The 21,453-nt window shown below is 30.0% G+C and overlaps 1 protein-coding gene across 4 annotated transcripts in view; it reads right to left on the bottom strand.

Moving 5' to 3' along the window:
* LOC107455742 (protein hunchback-like) overlaps window positions 1-21,453 on the bottom strand; it is a 66,692-nt gene that overhangs the window by 15,135 nt on the left and 30,104 nt on the right. Inside the window, 1 exon segment of one of the 4 annotated variants that reach the window (NM_001323835.1) lies at window positions 9,458-9,568. The exons of the other annotated variants lie outside the window; for them this stretch is intronic. The gene's annotated coding sequence lies outside the window, so the exon portion shown is untranslated. 4 annotated transcript variants of the gene reach the window in all.

Below are 21,453 nucleotides of genomic sequence, written 5' to 3'. Positions count from 1 at the left end.
GCCTTCGTGGTGGACTTTTTGATGGAACTAACCCGAATTTGCGTTACGTGGAGAGGAAAACCCCGAAAACATCCCAGGGTTAGCCCGACGGCAAGGGTCTCTAACCCATGATCCGTCTACCACTGAGGATATTTTACGTCATCACTGTGATCGGTGCAAGCCGGGTGCGGAATTCATATCGACAAACCATCGCTGGGATTAGAACCACAAATTTTTAATCGCTATTTGTTGTTTTAGTCACCCTGTGGCTGGCCTCCATTAAAAATCCACAAAACTTAATAGATTGAAAAACTGAAAGATAAATAAATTGTTTTCCCGGGAGGGGGCTCCAATCTTCCTGATTTCATTGCTTATTTTTAAAAGTCCCTCTCTTGCATGCAAATTCAATCAAAAGAGAATTGAATGAATGTTTTAACAGCAGAAAAGAGAGAATCAGAAACAATAGAATTTCTTGTTGTTTGGGGAGTCCTTATAAAATGTGATTCGAGGAAGGATCGTAAAGGAGAAGGCTGGGTGTAAAAGACAATCCGGGGGGTTTTTATAGTGGGCCAGCGACGGCACTTTTCTCAGATCGTGACGGCAGACTAACTCTGTGATTAGTCAGGCACGATTAATAAAACACCAGCGCCATCCACTTACTCCCAAAAACCTTTTCTCCGCTTCTGGGAGCCGCAATTATTTGGCCACAAAACCACAAAAATGTGTTTTTTCCCTCCCTCATTCCAACATTTTTATTTCCGTACTCGGCCCAATAGAGTTCGATTGCCACACTCACAAAAACATCGATTGCCTTAACGTAGTTTCGAGAGCACACAACAAAATGATTATCTAAATCCTAATTAAAGGATAAATACAAGGAGGGAAGAAAAAAAAAAACATACTTTTTCAGCCTATTTTATTTATGAATTATTATTTTCCTCATGTTTAAGTTTTTGTTAAATTCTGTGAATTTATAAAACAAAAAACCTTTTTCTTTAATCACAGGCAGTTCAATGAGCAATAGAGGTAAAAACACAATTTTGCGCCGTTCGAATATCGTCATCGAAAGAAAAAAAAATCCTTACAAGACTGCCAGAAAAATTATTTAATTTCTTCATAAGTCATTTCCCAGTCATGTAATTTCCCGTTTTGAAGATCAGAATAAAGAGTTAGAGGGTGGAATTCAACAGCGCTTAAGAAAATTAAAGTTTAAATGCATTAAACACTTGAAGTAAATATATATTTTTATACATACCATTTTGCTGTAAAGAACTGTCTGTGCTTAAGAACGGTAAAATGATTTAAGTAATTTAAAAAAAACTAGTAAACTTCTTTTTTTAAAAAACTACCAATCAAGGGAAAATTTTCCTGCTAGATTAATCTGATCAAAATCAATAAATGATTCTAAATTTTTGTAAATTTTTATGAACGCGGATAATGCATCGTTAGAGTAACTTTTTTTAAACATTAAAATGTTAGATCACAAACGCTTTTCATTGTCTTAATCTTCGCATTGACGTTTTACACCATTTTCAGAATGTTTCTGAACATAGAGGGTGCTGGAAAAATATAGACATAACAGCCAACAATAACTGCTGCAAACTCACGGCAGTTATGAAAATACCCTGACAGCAAAATAACTTGAATTACAAGCAATATAGGCCATATATAGAATTGTCAGATCAACCCGATATTTTATATTCATTCTTCAGCCGATATAGGCTCAATATCGGCCCTATAGAGGACCCATATTCAGCCAAAATAAAATAGTTGCTAGAGTAGCGTAGAATTCGCAAAAAGAAACGTAAATCACGTGACGGCTGAGCCTTAGAAAGACAGTCTGAAAACTGTTGGGCTGTTTTCGTGGAGGGGATTTTAGAAATTTTAAACTTCATATACTTAATCTCAACTTATTACTAACAAGCCCATAACCACACACACCTCGAACTGTTGACTTAGTGAATCAATGAAAAAACAAAAAAAAGTGCAAAATATGTTCGTAAGCGAATTTTGGGGCACTCTAAATAAATGTTTTTAAGTAACCCTTTATCCTTATCTTATCAAATCATTTAGTATTTAAAAGATGATAATGTCAGAAAAACATATTTTCTCAGAAACTTGTGAAGAAAAAAAATAAATTACTAACATACAAAGATAAGAAAAACTATACTGCGATAAAAAAAAAATAATGCATATTCCTCGAACCACACACGCTCTATTTTTATCAAAATAAATAAATAATTATTTCTCATATCTGTCTTCTTCCACTATGAGGGGAAAAAAAAAACCTTAAATAGTATTTACACTCTTCCAGTTTAGAAATGAAAGGTCTTCAAATGAAGTTCCCAATCTAACTGTCAAAAGAGGTAATACATCAACTGGTCATTTATCTCCATTAACAAGCCAAGCAAAAGGGTTAAGAGGGGGGTGTCTTTCAAGAAGGCACTAATTTTATAAATATATGTTTTGTGAAGCATTCGTGGAGGGTATTGCCCACCCACACTGCAATATTTGAGAGAAAGGTTCTCACAAAACCAAAACGTTATTCAGTTGACGTTCATTCCTAAATCGTAAGGAAAAAATTTAAGGAAAAGAGTGGTCTGAATGTACATCTAAAATGAGTAGGTAAACCAACAAAATATGTTCTAAAAGTGTTATTAGAAGCTCTTTCGCCACAAAGGAAAAAGATCCACATTAATTACTTTAGATCCAAAGTTAGGCTATATATTTTAACTGTATAATTTCGTTGAGCTATAAAACGGATATTTAAATATTTACCAACCTTTTTTTAAATATCAATCCATTGGAAAGATGTTTTCACCGAGATAAAATTATTGAATATTTCTTAATAGCTTAATGTTTTTATGAACGNAAAAAAAAAAAAAAAAAAAAAAAAAAAAAAAAAAAAAAAAAAAAAACTAGATTACAAGCGTTTTTTATCTTCACAAGTATTGGACTTTTCTTCAAATCGACGTTTTTCCCCATTTTTATAATTATCACAGGAAGTGGAAGACCATTCCTTTAATTTCAGTACTTGCCTATCCGATCAATAAATTAAAATTTGCAATCAATGATTCTGTAAAAAATATATATATTCCGGGAATTCAGAAAGATAATTTAAGGAAAAAAAATTAACTAATTAATTAATAAAAATAAAAAAAGAAAGAAAGCCGAATTTTTAGAAACCATTACTTATAGGGGAAAGACAAAATCTCATAACTCGAAATAGTATTGAAAATAAACCATCCTATACAAAAGACAGTATTGAAAAAAAAATATTTGGCTGTATCGTTATGCTAAATCTTGTATTTTATTATTTTATGTTAAAAAATAGATTATTTAGAAATTGGTTTTAATAAGTACTACAATATAATGTATGTTATGTAACGTATATTGTGATATAGGAATTATAATGAATAAAATAGACAATTTAACAATTAACTAATAAAAATATAATTAAATAACAATAAGCATTTAAAGCTAATGCATAATTAACAAAAATATATTTAACCAAAAAATAATCATCAGGGTCAGACAGCCTCGTTACAAAGAGTTATTGAAACAAAAGCACATTAAAAACTAATGATAATTTAAAAAGAAAAAAAAAAAAAAAACTATGTATCCTAGACTAACCATTACTATCCATTACTAACTATGTATCCTAGATACCCTTTCCTACATATCAAAGATATTCATCATCAATTTCTATGATGTCCAAATATTTTTACGAAGTTATCATTATTATTCTCTCTCTCTCTCTCTCTCTTTTTTTTTAAGAAAAAAAAGGGGGGACATTTATAGAGAAAGTCATAAATCTTAAAAGCACAGCAGTATGTTTAGCACGAAAGATTAAAAAGACGACGGTCAAGGTTTTTAACTGTAATTTTGCCCACCTGCAAAAAGAAACTATGTATAAAAAAAAAGAAGCATGCAGCTGACCAGGGATGAAAGCAATAGAGGGGGGTTACTGCTGAACGAAAAGATTTGGATGACCAATGTGGTCAAGCATTCCTTATTTCTCAGAAATATGGAAAAGGGTCTTTCTTTTTTTTTTTAACCATTTGGACAACAGTGTGGACCACCTATGTCCTTGAGTTTTTGAAAGGCAAAAAAATTTTTTTGCGTGTGTCTAAGTTTGGGGGGGAGTATTGAAGGGGGCTATCAAGAACGTGAAAAGTAATAAAGCTTAAAAAAAGGAAAATAATTAATTAAGCTATTGAGTTAATTTATATTATTTTCTGAGAAAGATTATTTTTTCTTCAAAAAAATAATATTTTTTGTCTGAATTGTTTTTATTTTTAATCTATTAATGGTAAGCGTATGCTCCTGTGTGAATCTGTTTTAGGGCAAATATTAAATAGGTATTTATTGGGGGAGTGATTTTTTAATTTTTTTTTACAGTCGTCGTTGAGCAGCCGACTCAATTTTTTGGGGTAATTACCCAGAAGACAAGGGAACTCCTGGATGAAAATTTGGACGAAATTAACCTTCCTGGAAGACTCTTTGATGGAACTAACCCTCATCTGCTTTACAAGGAGAGGAAAACCTCTCATGGTTAGTCTGGCTGCAAGGGGACTCTATTCCATGAACCGTCTACCACTGAGGATAATTTATGTCAGCATTGTGGTCGGTGCGAGCAGGGTGCGGAATTCGTATCGACCTGCTATCGCTGGGACTTTGACCCGGTTCACCTCATGGCAATGCGACCGCTCTATCCCCTGAGCCCCCACGGCTCTTAGGGGAGTGATTTGTATAGTTTTGAAGAAAAGGAAAAAATGGAAAAAAAAAAGACTACGTTGACATTAAAATCTCTTTATTTCCTAAATTTTTAAAAAACGAAAAAAAAAGTATTACGAGGATAATTTTTAAATTTGGAATACAAGTTGAATTTGAAGGGGAACTGTAGCTTTTAAAAATTTAAAAAATTAGCATTTTTTTTATGCTAAAATTTTGTGCTCGTCAAGTTACAAGTTTCAAAAGAAACACTTCTGAAGATTTAAATTGAAAATGCCCGTTGCAATTAAATATTTTTAAAATGATCACAGTTTTTAGAATTTCTGATCATCAATAAGGCCATGATTTCTGGAATTTTAGTTTGAATTTTTCAAAATATGAGCATTTAATGTTACTTTTCCTTGTAAAACGTTATGAAAATTTAAAGTAACAAATAATACCATACTAAAAATTTTCTTTATACTTTTTTTGTATAAAATTCTCGAAACAGTTGACAATTAATACCATGTTACAAATTATCTCAATACTTTTTAACATCAAGTATTTCAAACTGTTGATAATTGATACCATACCACAAAGTATGTATATGCTTCTTAGTATAAAGTATTCGAAACAGTTGACAGTTAATACCATTCTACAAATTATCTCTATGCTTTTTATTATAAAATATTGAAAACAGTTGATAATTGATACCATACCACAGATTATGTATATGCTTCTTAATATAAAGCATCCGAAACAGTTGATCAGTTAATAGCATTCCGCAAATGATCTTTATGCTTTTTAATATAAAGTATCCGTAACAGTTGGCAATTAATACAATTCTGCAAATTATGTATATGCTTTTTAATATAAAGTATTCGAAGCTAGTTGACTATTAATACCATTCTACAAATTATCTCTATGCTTTTTATTATAAAATATTGAAAACAGTTGATAATTGATACCATACCACAGATTATGTATATGCTTCTTAATATAAAGCATCNATTGTTAATAAAATAATTTTATTTAAATCTACAAAAGATGTGATGACACACATATCTTCCAAGTAGAGATTTCACTTATGTTAGCAATTATCTTTTAAGTAACTACTTACTTCCTGAAAAAAATGTAGGGGAAATCCCATAATCTGAGAAAACGCCCCAGTCCACTTGATCTTGCAGCTTTTTTTTCCAAGAATACCTCCTCACCCCCCATATAGGGAAAGAAAATAGAACGTTTCTGGAGAAGGAACTCGACACGGGGAGGGAGTGAAGATTTGTGAAATGGGGATTGAAAAAAAAAAAAAAAAATCCTTTTCCGTCTTGCATTTGAGTCAAGGTCGGGGGAAAGAAAATTTTTTGAAGGTCACCGGGTGTAGTGGTCAGCAAATAATCGCTCTTGGGGGAAATCGAATTTAGAACGTATCATCTAAAGAATTATATCCAATGTTTTAAGGATATTTCATATTTCTTTTGTTCATTCCATTTCTGTTGTGCGACTAGTAAGGTAGAAATGACACGAAGGCAAAAAAATTACAATGGATAATTTTAATGTATGCAAAATATATTGACAGACATTGCAGATTAGCAAAATTCTTCAAACCGGGAAATATATTCTGCCAATCGGATTTTATTCGTCTTAACTAGTAAGACAGAACCAAAAAAAAAAAAAANAAAAAAAAAAAAAAAAAAATTTGAGGGATGAAAAAAAGAATAGTTACGATGAAAAGAGTAGTGCTACACCAAAGCTACACTAAAAAATAAGTAAATAAATTTTAAGAAAAACTCAGATTTGAGTTAAGCATTTTGATTTTTTATGTAATGTAGACAAGTTTAAAAAAAATTCAAATTAAGATCATAGAAATTCCGTTCCCATGTATATAATAACAAGAGCAAGAATGTTAATTTATGTATATATATATCTGAAGTTTAATTTTTAAAAAAATATAAATGCATTAATAAATAATTAAAATGATTCTGCCTAAAAACTTTTTTACAAACCTGCGAAACAAAGACGAGTGTATAATTCATTCGACTTAAAATTACTTTTCTTTTCTGCAGAAATGTGCACATAATATTTGAATCATGCATTTATAGAATCACTTATTGGCACATTCAATTCACGCCTATAGCGTCGTCAATCGATGCAATGTTTCGGCAGTTATTGATATTGATTTTCACCTGGATTTTAAATACCGCGATATATTTCAAACAATATGGAAATTATAATAATAATTTTAAAATTTAAAACAACCTAATCTCGAAACGAAACCACGCATTTGATTCTCGTGATTTTATTGTTTTTTTCCTTCCTTTTTTCGGCAAATACTACTGCCGATTTCACGATTTTTTTCATTGGGATGATTATTAACAAAATGTGAAGAAGGAAATAATGTGCGCGTCCCCCCCCCCAAAACAGGAGGCGAGAATATCACCCTTATTATTAGAATAAAAAATTATTACTTGTTCAATTTTGAAAAAAATTATAGTTTCTTTTTTTTTGTAAACACAACGTTTTTGTTATTTTAAATATGTAATATATATATGTTTGTTATAATTAAAAGTATCTTGCAGACAATATTATTAGTGTTAGAGATGTTTGTTTCACATAACTCGAAAAAATTCTGCCACAGGGGTCACGTGCATCGTTTTTTTCTCCACAAGTTAACTTTGCGAATGTGGAGACTTCTTCCCCTCCCGTAATTACTAAATCAATATTATAAAATAAGGTTTCCACTCAAGTTGAATCATAAGAAAAAGAGAGAGAGTGGTCAAAAAGAGGAATCACTACTGAGTAAGGTTGAACTAAAAGCAACAAAACTTGAAGAAAATACTTGCAAGTGACATCGTGCAATCAAACTGGTTTTGACGTTATCATTTCTACTTTTTCTTCCAATAGCAAAGCATAATTTTAAGACTTATTAATAGACTAAAAACCTGGAAAACTGAAATTAATATCGTTTTGGACGAACTTCACCTCTAATTTAGGAAAGAAATCATAAAATTTTTTGAAACTTCTGTTATTGAAAGGAAGAAAAATTAAGTAATGTTTGCATGAATTGAGATGACACTGCTGATATTGACAGTTTTCTTGCTTGATAATAAAAATCTACTCAAAGTTTCTATGGCAACTACACGGAGGAGTACAAAAAAGTACCGTGTGTATAAAACTGACATTACAGTTTTCATATTATCTTGTCCATCTGTCGACGATATTAAAAGTAGTAACAGAGCATTTGCAAAAATTTTCAAATTCAGATAACATTTAATTTTATATTCATTGAATAAAAATGAAAATGGAGAATATTACCTTGCATTCAAACTCAAAATTTATTTAAAAAAAAATACCCTTCTACCCAAAGTTTCAAGAATCTTTGAGTCATAAGGACTCTTAGGGTAAAGTTAAGAAATGTTGCTACTGGCTACTTGCTGCACCTTTAACAATGGAGATTCAAAACACGCGATCACTTTTTCAAAAATTCAAAATTTTAAACGATTAAAAAAATTAAAAATTATGTCACGAAAGCATTTCTGAAAATATGATAAGCGTTACAAGGTTCATTTCTATAATATAGAGAAACTATAAGAAACAAGTGAAAAATAAATCAATCTTCATAATAGTTCCATGACTGCTAAAAAATAGTATCCATAAAAAGCACGTTTTCGAAGAATAAAGCGGTGAAGCATTATTTCAATCAGCATTTGCTATGTTGCCTAATGGGCAACCGATAATTTTGCCCTACTGTTAATAAATGGTGCCAGGACATATCTGGTCTTGTTGGTAGGGAGTTCGAATCCAGCCGGCCGAAGAATACCCGTGTGACAGGTGCACGTTAAATCTGTTGGCGTCCCAAAAAAAGTCATCTAAGATTGCAGAACAAATCAATACCTCTGGGGGTATAGATCCAGGAGTTCCCTTGTCCTCTGGATTAGGTTCAAAATTGCAAGGGTACGGAGTTGAACGTTGGTAGTAGTTAACTCAAATTTGAGTCGGTTATTCAACGACGTTTATAAAATGAAATATATTGTCCTTTATGTTTAAAATATATTGCCCTTTACAACTCAGTGACATTTTTTACTTAAAACTCAATTGTTTATATTCAAGAATCTCAAAAGTTTAAAAACAAGTGCGTTCGAATAATCTTCAAAAATTGTTAATAAAATAATTTTATTTAAATCTACAAAAGATTTCTTGTCGATAAAAGTATACAAAACATATTCTACGAAAATGCGATTTCCAAAAATTTAATATACAAGGAAAGTAAGGCCTCAACTGTTACATAAATTCAGTCATTCCAAAACCCTAAATTAATATTTTATAGACGATAGCTAAAATATAAAAAATCTTCAGATACAAAATAATTTGTTCCAATTATAGATAATGTAATATATATTTAATGATAATATATTGAAAAAATAAATATTAAAATAAAATTAAAAATGTATATACGTAGTAAAAATAGCAATGCTTTAAAAAACCGAAAATTCTACAAAACAATGTAAACTTTCGCAATTTTGAGTAATAATTTGTTACTTAATGAATGCAAATATTAACTTCTTTACGTTGAATCTATATTTAAAAGTGTTTTACGTTCTTAGTTATTTATATTTGTTTTCAAATAAAAAATTGGTGAAATCAACAAACAATAAATAACTGAACAGGGTTATAAAAATGTTTTGGGTACAGGTAGGTATAACATATTATGTGTTTGAGAATGCAACAAGATAAAATTAAGAATAGAATGGGTGAAAAAACTTACACGCTCACAGGTTCTTCTCAAAAAGTAGCCACTCTCTATTTCTGAAGGGAAAAAACTAAAAAAAAACTTGTTGACTTGCATTGAACATCCCAACACAGTATCACACACTGCTGTAGGTCATTTACAAAGTCCAGCGTGTTTGGCAGGAAGGGGGTGGGGGCAGAAGAATAGTAAGCCTTTCAACCAATGAGAGTGTGGGTTAGGAGGTGCTTCCGAAGAAGAGATGATCGATGATTGGGCAGAAAACTTTTCGCAGCTTTTCTTTTTTTATTTATTCTTTATTTTAGTTTTATCCCTTTATCAAACTTCTTCACTCAAACACTAGCGAAAAAGGTTTGACTAGCTTCCACTTGAAGAAAAGTTTAGAGTTGATTATACTCTTCACTGTACAATATGATTAACTCCATAAAACATGGTATAATATATATATATATATATATATATTCACTATATCCACAAAAAATAATATTATATGTGTATAGCAAAGCACGGGAGCGAACATTTCGTTCACTATATCCGGGTGTTCACTATCAACCATGTTCACTATAGCGGGGTTTGACTGTATATATATATATATACATTAATCTTTTGAGTGAACAGCCAAATTGAAATTCGAATTTGTTTAAAAAATGCTTCTTAAAATTAGAGAGTTCTAAATGAGCTAATTTTTATAAATGCAAATAACTATTTTTTTTCGCAGTGTTAATATTAGTCATTCGGATTTGTTAAAATATGTTTCTTAAAATTGGAGAGATTTAAATGCGCTAATTTTTGATAATTGTACTCCAATTTGTTTAAACATCCTTTTTAAAAATGGAAAGTATTATTTTTAAAAGCGCAAAAACCTATTTAGTTGTTACTTTAGATTTAAAAGTTTTATTTACGGCAAGTGAAAAATAATTGGTATTTATATGAGCATACGAACAAGTTAATTTGAATTTTTTCATTACAGTTGAGATTTTTAAAAAAAGTAAAGATTACGTATTTTAGAGTGTTTTATTTGGTTTCTTCTTTTTAGTTTTATTAGTTTTTCATTCAATGGCAAAGAATAAAAAAAATAAATCCCTCTAATCAAATAAATAATTTTGTAAAAACTTACAGTCATATACAAGTATAAAAAAATAAAGGTAAAGATAACTTTTTTTTCCAATTATTTTATTTGATTTTTCTTTTTCATTTATTTAGTTTTGCATTCAATAACAAAGAATAAAAAAAATATTACAATGATCACAGTAGTTATAAAAAACATGAACCCATTAAACTATTTTACGATTTGATAAGAAAAAAATTTTAAACTATGTATTTATTAGAAAGTTGCTACATTTTCTACGAAATAATAATGAAAAGAAAATTCCCTAGAAATATTCAGATTCACTATATGTTTCTAAGTTTTACATTACTGATAAAAGTAAAACAATTTTCTTCTTATTTGAATAATAACAAATCAAAAACTGAAAACCGAAAATATGCACTAATCTTTTCGTTTTTATTCGTCGACGACTTTCTTTTCCTCTTTTTTTTTCTAAAAATTTGTGCTCGACTAAAGGTTACAATCAGTACTTCATTAAACAACGAAAAAACTTAAAACAGAAGTCTAAAAATTAAAAAAAAGAAAAACTAAAATAGTATATTATGTATTACATATTAATTAATAAGCAATAAAAATGATAGTCATAACTAAGGCCCGGATTTTGATGACATTTGCATTTTTTTGCATTTTTTGACATTTTTTGACTTTTAGAGCATTTTTTTAGATTTATAGGGCATTTTTCTTTAAATTTTGGGTGTATTTTGCATTTTAATGCATTTTTTAAAGTTTTTTGTTAATTTTTTCCAATTTTTATTATTTATTATCAATTTTCATTATTACACTGGCTTCCAAACAATGAAGAAAATCTATAGAATATTAACAGGTGAAGCAAAATCTTTTCAAATTGAAGAAGAATTGTCAGTAAGTGAGACCGTCTTTTTCAAGTACGCACCTATAACATCAGTAGACGTTGAAAGAAGCTTCTGCAGGAATGAAAATTTACTTTCAGACAAGAGACGCTCGTTTACATTTCAAATTATCAAAAAACATTTAATAATCCAATGTAATTCTGATATTTAGTAATATTATGAGATGGAAGTTGTTATATCCATTAAAGTTTCTATACAAAATAAAAATATTTTGGTGTCAATATATTTTCCTTTTTTTGTTATTTTAGGATATAAAACATATTTTTCAAACTTTAATGAACGTAGAACAAGTATTGCATTGCTTTATATTTTTTAAATGACTCATAATAATTTTAAAGACCAAAATATTTTTTTAATTCAATATTTTTACTTTATTTAAGGCATTTTTTGCGCAATTTTTGCATTTTTAAGGGCATTTTTGGTCCTTTTTAAGGGCATTTTTTGCATTTTTTAAGGGCATTAGTTGAGATTTTTTAGGTCATCAAAATCAGGGCTCTAGTCATAACAAATGAAAAAATTATTTCTAAAAGAATTATAGCAAGTAGAGTAATTTGTTTCGAAAATGTATTCATCACTTTGAGGTTGTTCTTTCAGCGACTAAACTGTGTATGTCTGATATTAATCACCGCAGCAAACACCCATATTGATCTTACCCATACTGATACAGAGTCGTGGTGGCTCAGGGGATAGAGCACTCACCTAAGAACGAGGTGAACCGGGATCGAATCGAATTCCGCACCCAGCTCGCACTGACCACAGACGGGTCATGGGTGAGAGTCCCATTGCCGTTAGGCTAACCATGAGAGGTATTAATGGTCTTTTTATTTATGTAATGCAAATGCGGGTTAGTTCCATCGAAAAGTCCTCATGAAGGCAAAATTTATCCCATTACTTAATTTAAAAGTTTCCTTGTCTTCTGGATTGGGGTCAAAATTACATTGCTACGAAGTTGAACAATGGCAATCGTAAACCCAAAATTGGAGCGGCTGTTCGACGACTGTTATGAATTATAAAATACAGTTCACTTAAGTAGATAGGTATGGAGATACATAAATTAAGAATAATATTTTTACCAACTAAAATTAATTCTGACCATGCTACCTGCCTTATTAGTTTGAAATTGAAATTTTTATGTAATATGATAGTTGTATGACTAAAATTCAAAAAGAATTTAGTAGCAAAGTAAACACATAAAAATAGTTTAAAGACATTGAAAAAAAAAATTATTGAGTATTAACTAATAGCTTTAAACTGTCTCCGGACTTCCAAAACACATTATCAAGGTATCAGGTTACGTCCTTCGTACTTTATTTTTTTCATTTATTTAAAAAAAAAAAAAATATGAGAATTCGATTAATATCAGAGCTGTAACCATAAATTTTTATTTGTGGTTACAGGAATAAATGTAGTATTTTCCCGACATCTCAAAGTCGAAGGGACGCTGAAAAAATTTCGAGATAGCGAGGTTTTGTTATAGCAAGTTCAGAACTAAATATATTATAAAAAACAGAAAAACATATTCTAAAAAATTACTCTAAAAAGTAGAGTTATGAAACATAATAATTACTAATAAATATCTATGTAATGACAGTTGACTCTAAATCTAAATACAACAATTGTAATTTTATTTTCAAAAGACAAAAATAACTATGCATTAAATAGAAAAGAGTTGGTTTACAATGAACTTACATAGAAATTTTTTTTTAAAAAAAATTTCCTTTTCTATTTCAAATAAAAATTTGATATAATAAGGTTTTGAGGAGATACCCTTCGACATAGGAATTTAACTTAACATTACGTGAATATATAATGCCCAAAAGGAAAAATATTTGTTTTTTGACATAACAAGATTTTTGAGGTATCGAAGCGCGAGATATCGAGAGTGTATCGCATTTAGAAGCAATTTTTAACATAATATTTCTTTTCTTTTTGCTGCAAACGATTTCGAAAGACTTTCAAGGTGGGGATATAATTTTCCCTAAATCCCTAAAATTTTATATTTTCAGACGATGTAAAAATCCTTGTATGAATCATTTTTATTCAATTTCAATTCTTTTACTCATTTTAAGATTCAAAGCCATTTATGAAAATGTTTTTTTTCTTTTTTTCCTATCTTGTCTGATTTGTGGAACTCTCTGTTTGGCAGAAGATGTATGTTAAAGGCGTATTACCCTTTAGCAAAATTAAGAAGACTTGTATAAACATGAAAATGAGGGTAATTCATTTATTAGTTATTTTATTTAAAAAAGAAAAGAAGTGGAGTAGGATTACTATTGAAAGAAGGCTTTCAAATATCAGCCTCTATTCTTGAAGATGAGTGGAGGTGTAGTTTTATGATGGATAATCGATCACCTGTGAAATTTTTAACCCCTTCCAAACAAAAAGCGTGAGAAAGTAAATGATAAGAAACCAGCATTAAAAGAAAAACAGATGTTAACAAATTGCCTTCAAACTTCTTGAAATAAGATTTATTACTTACCGCAGGTTGTCCTGTCTCTTTCTTTCTTCGAAATAATTATATTTTACTACTTAGAGAAATACAGAGAATGAAATATCAGAAGTTAGTTCCACAGAAAAGAATTTTCGATAAAGAAGAAAAAAAAACGTGTGCAATGTTAAGTTGACTTTAATGAACAGGTTTCACGACAAGAAATGAATTGGAAAAAAAGAAAAAAAGAAGGAAATTTTCGCTGGAAATTTTTTTTAAAGGCAAAATAGTTTGACATTCGAAGTTTGAAAGGTGAAAATTTGATTGCTATTGTCAGCCTGCTTAGTTCCGAAAGTACAAAAACGGGCAATTATTCTGTCCATTATTAGGCCCACTGTCTCTATCATTTGATGAGATAATAATTAGGCAAAAAATTAAATTCTGTCTTTGGTAATTTAAAAAAAAGAAGAAAAAAATAGGAAGGAATTAAGAGTGGCAAAACTGTTACTTATATGCGATATTTTATTTTATTTTATATACCACTGTTGAGCAGAAGACCTATTTTTGGGTTTCGACTATCCATGCTCAACTTTGAAGCCTTGTAATTTTGAATCCAACCCAGAAGATAAGGGAACTCCTGGATCAAGTATTGTGAGAAATTTGACATCGCGGAGGCCTTTTTAGATGTAACAAAGTAGCATTTGAGTTACATGCAGAGGGAAACCACGAACACCTTCCACAATTAGCCTAATAGTAAAAGGACTTTAACCCATGATCCGTCTACCGCTGAGGATATTTTATATCTGCACTGCGATTGGTGCGAGCTGGGTTTAAAATTCGTATCGACCGGCCATCGCTGGGATTCGAACTCGGTTAACCTCATTGGAAGGCGAATGCTCTATTCCCTGAGCCACCACGGTTTTAATGCCCATTTTTAAATTAAACAATTCAAGAGCAATAAATGATTTATTTTTAAAACTTTCATTACGTATAGAGAAAATTAGGAGCTTTTGTTATCAGCCAATCACCAAATGCATCGTTTTAACCACTAGAAAGACTAAAACTTAGTACCTATATTGTCCAAAAGCAGTCAAAAGGACTGCATTGTGAAAGAATAACCAATGTGTAAAGAAATTTGTTTGAAATTAATTTTTATATCATTTACAGTTATTTAGCAAGTTATTAGTAAATATTAACAATGAAAAAAATTATATGTTGTACAAAAAAGTCACAAAATTCTAAGAAATTGTGTTATTATTATACATCATTGTTTTTCGAATTGAAATTAAAAAGCAGTCAAAATGACTTCCTTGGGAAATCAAGTGTTAAAATCGGCTACTTTTGAAAATACGTGGCCATTTTTTCAAAAAATAAAAATCCTAAACTACTGAAAAAAAATTCTCATTTAAATAAAACATTATTTTTAAGCAATATGGTAAATACAGGTCTCTTTTCTAAAATTTCAATTTCCAAGACGTTAAAATTAAGTACTTGCGTATAACATTTTCAACTGTTTAAATATGTGTGAGTTCTTGATCCAATAATGAAGCGTAAAATTTATTCATTACAAAATAAATCTGAAATAATTGTAATCCTAACGATTTTGTTTTTCCCTTAATGAAAAATATTCGACGTGATCACAGGCTGTACTAATTCTAACGATGTAATCTTTAATGAGGATTAATTAATTAATTGTTGTTAGGATCATAATGAGTAAGGTTTGGAAACAAACTGTACTAACTTTTACTAACTGTATTCCTAACGGTTAAATTACTTCCAAATACTATATCAACCCTAAATTTAAATAAAGAGAAATATTAAATTAACTCGAATGAAACCTTCGATATTCAGTTAGTCTGAAATTCTGAACCTGCGTGAGGGGATGATAATAGCTTTCCCCAGGATATAAATAATACCAGATGCGTTTTGGAGCACATGGTGACCATTTTTAAGGAAAAAGTATCGACTAGCAACCAAATTTATAATCGCCATATTTTATTTTTGTTTCGCCATTTTTTATTTTGACTGTTTATGTTGCCCTAGAACAGGGGTGGCGAACCTTTATACACCAACGTGCCATTTCTTCTAAAAAATTTTTTAATGAGGTCATAGACGTGCCGTCAAATAATTTCGACTTCGTGATTATTGGGAAAATATTAATACTAAATACTATCAACTCAAAACTCTTTATTTGCATTGAAAAAAAAAAAACATTTTGCAATGTTTTAGTTATACGCTTAATTCAACTTAAAAGTAACATCAGTGTGACTTCTATTGTTGCAGATTAGATGACAAATCACTTATATTAGGTTGTAATAGAGCCCTTGAATCAGAGTATAGGAGCCTTAGGTTGTAAGATGTTAGTTTAAGCAGGACTGTTAATTTTTTTTGCTGGTTATTTTTGTTAGCTTGTTTTTTATGGTTATTAATTGTTTTTTAGCATTAATTGTTAATTTTTTTTAATTAATAATTGGTTATTATTTTGTTTTTTTTGTTGTGAATTTTAATTTAATTTTTACATGTGCTTCATAGTGTAATAACATTTGTGTAATAACAATTCATAGTGCAATAACAATTGTGATCGGTGCCGTGCCCAAAATATTGTGTCGCGTGCCATAAATGACACGCGTGCCACTGGTTCGCCATCCCTGCCCTAGAACATTAAGGGGACGCCATACAGCTATGGAAACTTTTTGTCGCAAATTCTCTTTTACCTCAATAACTAATTTCAAATTTCAAATATAAAATAAGCGAGTTCAGACAAATCAAGAGTAAAGTGTGGAAGTTTCAATACTTATGGTTAAAACTATTCAAATTAGTTTTCATAAAAGCTTTTCTATTGAACATTTAATGTGAATTTTTGGGCTGAGTAATAGGGGGCGATTCAAATTTTTTTTCAGGAAAAAATATGCGTTATCGGGTGAAAAACGAAGGGATTTGAAACGGATGTCGTTCACGTATCCGTTAAAGATTTTTAGCGGAAGTGAGAATTTTCGCATAATGCAAAACACTCCTCTCGTTGTGATAAGAAGGTTATTTATTTCGAGCATATTTTTACGAATGCGGAAAGTGAGATAATTTTAGGTACGGCCCACTCGGACAATCACGTCGTTCATTAAAGGAAAAACAACATGTGAGAAAACAGTTCATGGAATGTGATTGTAAATCGATCTTTGGATGTTTTTTTCTTCTCCCTTTTTCCATTCTCATTAAGAGTACACGTGATTATTACGTTAGAAAACAGTTTAAAAATAAGACTCTTGAAATATTCTAAACTTCAGAATGGAGTAGGAGTTATCAGGTATATCTGCATCTGAATTGATTTGTGGAGGCAGGCCCTGATCTAGAAATGCTGGGGCCCCAGACACAGAACGGTCAGCCCCCCCCCCTGGTCCTTACTTTAAACCAAATTAGCATGCTTTCTTATGAAAAGTTTTTGTAAATTATCTACAACACAAGTAAATTATGATATAATTAGCAAATTTGAGCTTTGTTACCCATTTTGCAAAATGGGTCTTGGTTTGAATTTCATGGCGTCCTCACTTTTCAACTACAATAATCAAGAGTAAGCGATGCACATGCGTTGCTTTGGTGACCGCTGCTGTTTGATAAAAAAAAATTTTAGAATTCTTTTTTTCACTTTCAATTTCGTAACGCATTAAGTGGGTGAGTTTGTTTTTTTTAGATATGGGACCAGAGAGATCCCATAAATACTTCTTGAGTTGTGAATAAAAGAGAATTTCATCATTTGAAAGAATTCTTTGTTGTTGTTTTTATTGTTTTAATTGAGAATCAGAAATTCTAACCAACAGTTCAAACTGGATCATTTTCAATACTGATTCAGGTGAATATCAAAGAGGGCTCAAACTGATTGACACGATCCCAAAAGTTAAAGTCGAAGTAAAGCTAATTCTAATAGACAATTCCTAAGGAAAAGCACAAAAACAATAGAAGGTCCCTAAAAATAAGGGGGCCGTCGACTTGTGTCTCTCATGCCTTATAAATAAATCAGGCACGTCATAGATTCCACCCCAATAATCTACTAAGTCTACAAATTATAGGAATAACTAGGGTTAGAATTTTGATAATAAATGCATTTTTTTAGGTGGGTTGTGGCTTTTATAGGATATTTTTCACTTTTTTTTTTTGGTCATTTCTTAGATTCATTTTAAATAATCTTTTTTTTTTTTAAAGAAATTTTGGATGTTACTTTTCATTTTAAGAGCACTCGAATTTTGAATTAATATTTTTTTTATATTTATTTATAAATCAGTGTATATTTTGTATTGAATTCCGTTATTTTTAATTTCTTTTAATAATAAGAGTTGATCACAGTTTTTTCTAAGATATAAGGTTAGGACAGAAAGCATTCTTACAATTTTAAGATTATCAAAAGCATTTCATAATACGCAATGCAATTCTGGTGAAGGATTGTAATTAAAAATCAACAAATTCTTACTAATCTTTATCAAGCATATATCAACATTTTATTTTATTTATAAATTACATATATATTTTAATTATCACCTTATTTTTTTTCTTTTTTTAAAAAAAAGATTAGTGAAAAACCTGTGTTTGAAAATTTTTAAAGACATTAATTTTTATTTTAAGGTCATTTTTGATAATTTTTAGACCCTATTTTCTGCAATATAGGGATAATTATGAAGAATTTTAAAGTTTTCAATATCCTAGCCCTACTTATACCATACAATTTGAAGTATTCAGAGAAATAACATATTAAAGTGACACAATGATAATAAAATGTCGTAGTGCATAGCGGTTTTTTTAAAAATCATTTAACATTTTACTGCTCCTAATTTGTTTTCTTTATAAGATGTTAAAAATAATGCTCCGCTCTTTTAGAAGACTTTAGTGACAGCCGTGGTGGATCGGGGGATAGAGCGTTCGTCTTCCAATAAGGTGAACCGGGTTCGATTCCCATCTATACGAATTCAACACCCGGCTCGCACTGACCACAGTGCTGACATAAAGTATTGTTAGTGGTAGACGGACTATGGATTAGAGTCCCCTTGCCATCAGGTTGACCGTGGAAGGTATGTGTGGTTTTCCTCTCCATATAACGCAAATATGATTTAGTGCAATAAAAAGTCCTCCACGAAAGCAAATTTCTCCCAACACTTATTCCAGGAGTTCCCTTGTCTTCTGGATTGAGTTCAAAATGACAAGGTTACGGAGTTGAACATTAGTAGCCGCAAACCCAAAATTGGGTAATGTTCAACGACGGTTATGAAGGAAAAAAAATGAAGAAGAAGAAAAAAAAAACGACTCAAATAAAGTATTCACAGAAATAAAAGAGTAAACTAAACCATAGAACAGCACTTATATGCTTAAAATGAAGAACAAATGCAAACGATTTGGATGAACAAAGTTTATAAATTATTTTCACCTTTATATCTTTCAAAATGTTCTAATATTTTTCACTTATAAGATGATAAGCTTTAACTAAATGCCCCTTAAAGCTGAGTACGTGTCATCTATACTCTGTTAATAAGAATTCATTATAGAAATGGTTTGAATGAGTGAGATTTTTACTTCTCGAAGCTCCAAACCATTTAATAATAAGTACACTTATCTGTTTAACTATCTCATTTCCCCTTTTCATGGGCAGGATGTATACATTTAAGCTTTATTTTGTTTCCTGCTCCACATATATGACGCTGCTTACTTTACACATCATCTCCCGAGATTAGAATAGTAAATCTTCCATAGTTTGTTTTAAAAAAGAAATCTCGGGGAAGGATCTTAGTTTAAATACATAACATCAATTCATTTTGCCGAATTACAACATTTTAAAGATTTCAATGAAGATATTTACGTGACAATCGCTGTTTTGTGTATGTTCATTTTACGAATTCGTCCCTCTGTTCATTTTGCCCTTTGTCTGTTGCATTAAATGAATTTAAAAATCTTCCTTTTTCGAAATTGGCTTTTTTTCATTTTAAAATTTTGTCCACCGCGTCAATGAAGCGTTTCGCCGTTGAACTATTTTCTTAATTTTTTTTCTTTCTGTACACAGTTCAAAATGCGTGTTTAAAAAATTGAACACAGTTCAAATACGCATTTAAGAAATTTTGCACGGCTCAAAATGCGTAGTTAAGAAAGTGGATACAGCTTAAAACACTTTTTAGGAAAATAAATATGACTCAAACAAAATGCGGGTTAGAGATAATGCGCCTTTTTGAGCTAAGTTCTGAAATGGCTGAGTATATTAAAGATAAAATCTCCAGATAATCTCTTTCCATTTAAATCTCTAAACAATAGTGTTTAAATAATGAAATTCTTGAAGTATTAACGTATGTTTACAACCACCATTATAAATTTATCAGACAAGTGGCAAAAAGTGTTGCAGACCTTTAAAATCTTTTGAAAAAAAAAAATAGAGCTAAAAGATTTATGAGAGCGGGAGACATTATATTAAGAATTTATTTGGAATAAATTATTAGGAAAAAGAAATAATTATAATAATAGCTTGATAAACTAATTCAAACATTGTGTCTAATTTCATGAATTTCTATTTTCTTAAATGCCCATTTTGAGCCATGATTTTCACAAATAAGCATTTTAGACAATGCGCATTTTCTTAAATACGCATGTTGAGCCATTTGCATTTTCGTTAATAAGAATTTTGAGCCATGCTCATTGTAAGTACTTTGAGTTATGTGCAAAATAAAAAGCTCACCGACCGTAGGTTTACGTTATTGAACAGTGAATAACCTAATTATGAAGCCTTTATTTCCAAAATGCGCTCGATCATTTTTCAAAAAAAATTACAAGGCAGACAAATAAGTAAATAAAAATGGTTCCGGTACATGGAATACATTTTAAAAAATTTCAATAACAAAAGCATATTAAGAACTTTATGATAAAATTTTATTTATGGTAAATTTAATAAAAGGTTTTTTTCTTATTTCAAAATACCCTTAATATATTCATCAAATTAGCGGTTATTTTTAGCAGGTTTTAGTAAACGGCAAAGAAAAAAAAATTATTCTTCGAAAATTATTCATTAGAAAACGGGAAGTAAAAAAAAAATAATACAGATAAAAAAAAAATCTTCACAAGTGTAAAAATCATTGTTTACTTTTCCATCGGATCACCATGACAAGACAACGCCATTAAAATGTTGTTCTCCAAGTAGGGTAATGATGGCTGGTTAACGCTATCAGCAACTGATGTGTTATGTGTAGTAGGATAATTCTATTCAATGATTAGATAAGACTATTTAGATTACTTGATGTGTTTAACACACAAGTAATCTAAACAAATGTGTTTAACACACACCAAGAAAGAAAGTAAAGAACTAAAATTAATTAATGCAGTAATTTATTTAAAATAAATTTTGAATCTAAGAAAAGAAAATAATAAAAGTATCAATAATTTAAAGCACTGCTTTTTAACTTTTAAAATCAATATATAATATATATATATATAAATCAGTTGATTTTAATCATGATTTAAATAAACGAACCCTGGTTGTAAGCCACCCCTATCCCTATCTAGCTAGCATAGTATAATTAACTAATAACTAATTAACTATAATAAATTACTATGTCTCAACTTATTAATTAAAATAATGAATATTAAATAA

The sequence above is a fragment of the Parasteatoda tepidariorum genome, chromosome 2, assembly GCF_043381705.1.
Source record: "Parasteatoda tepidariorum isolate YZ-2023 chromosome 2, CAS_Ptep_4.0, whole genome shotgun sequence".
NCBI classification, from domain to species: Eukaryota; Metazoa; Arthropoda; class Arachnida; order Araneae; family Theridiidae; genus Parasteatoda; species Parasteatoda tepidariorum.
This window is presented reverse-complemented; position numbering and strand designations above follow the sequence as displayed.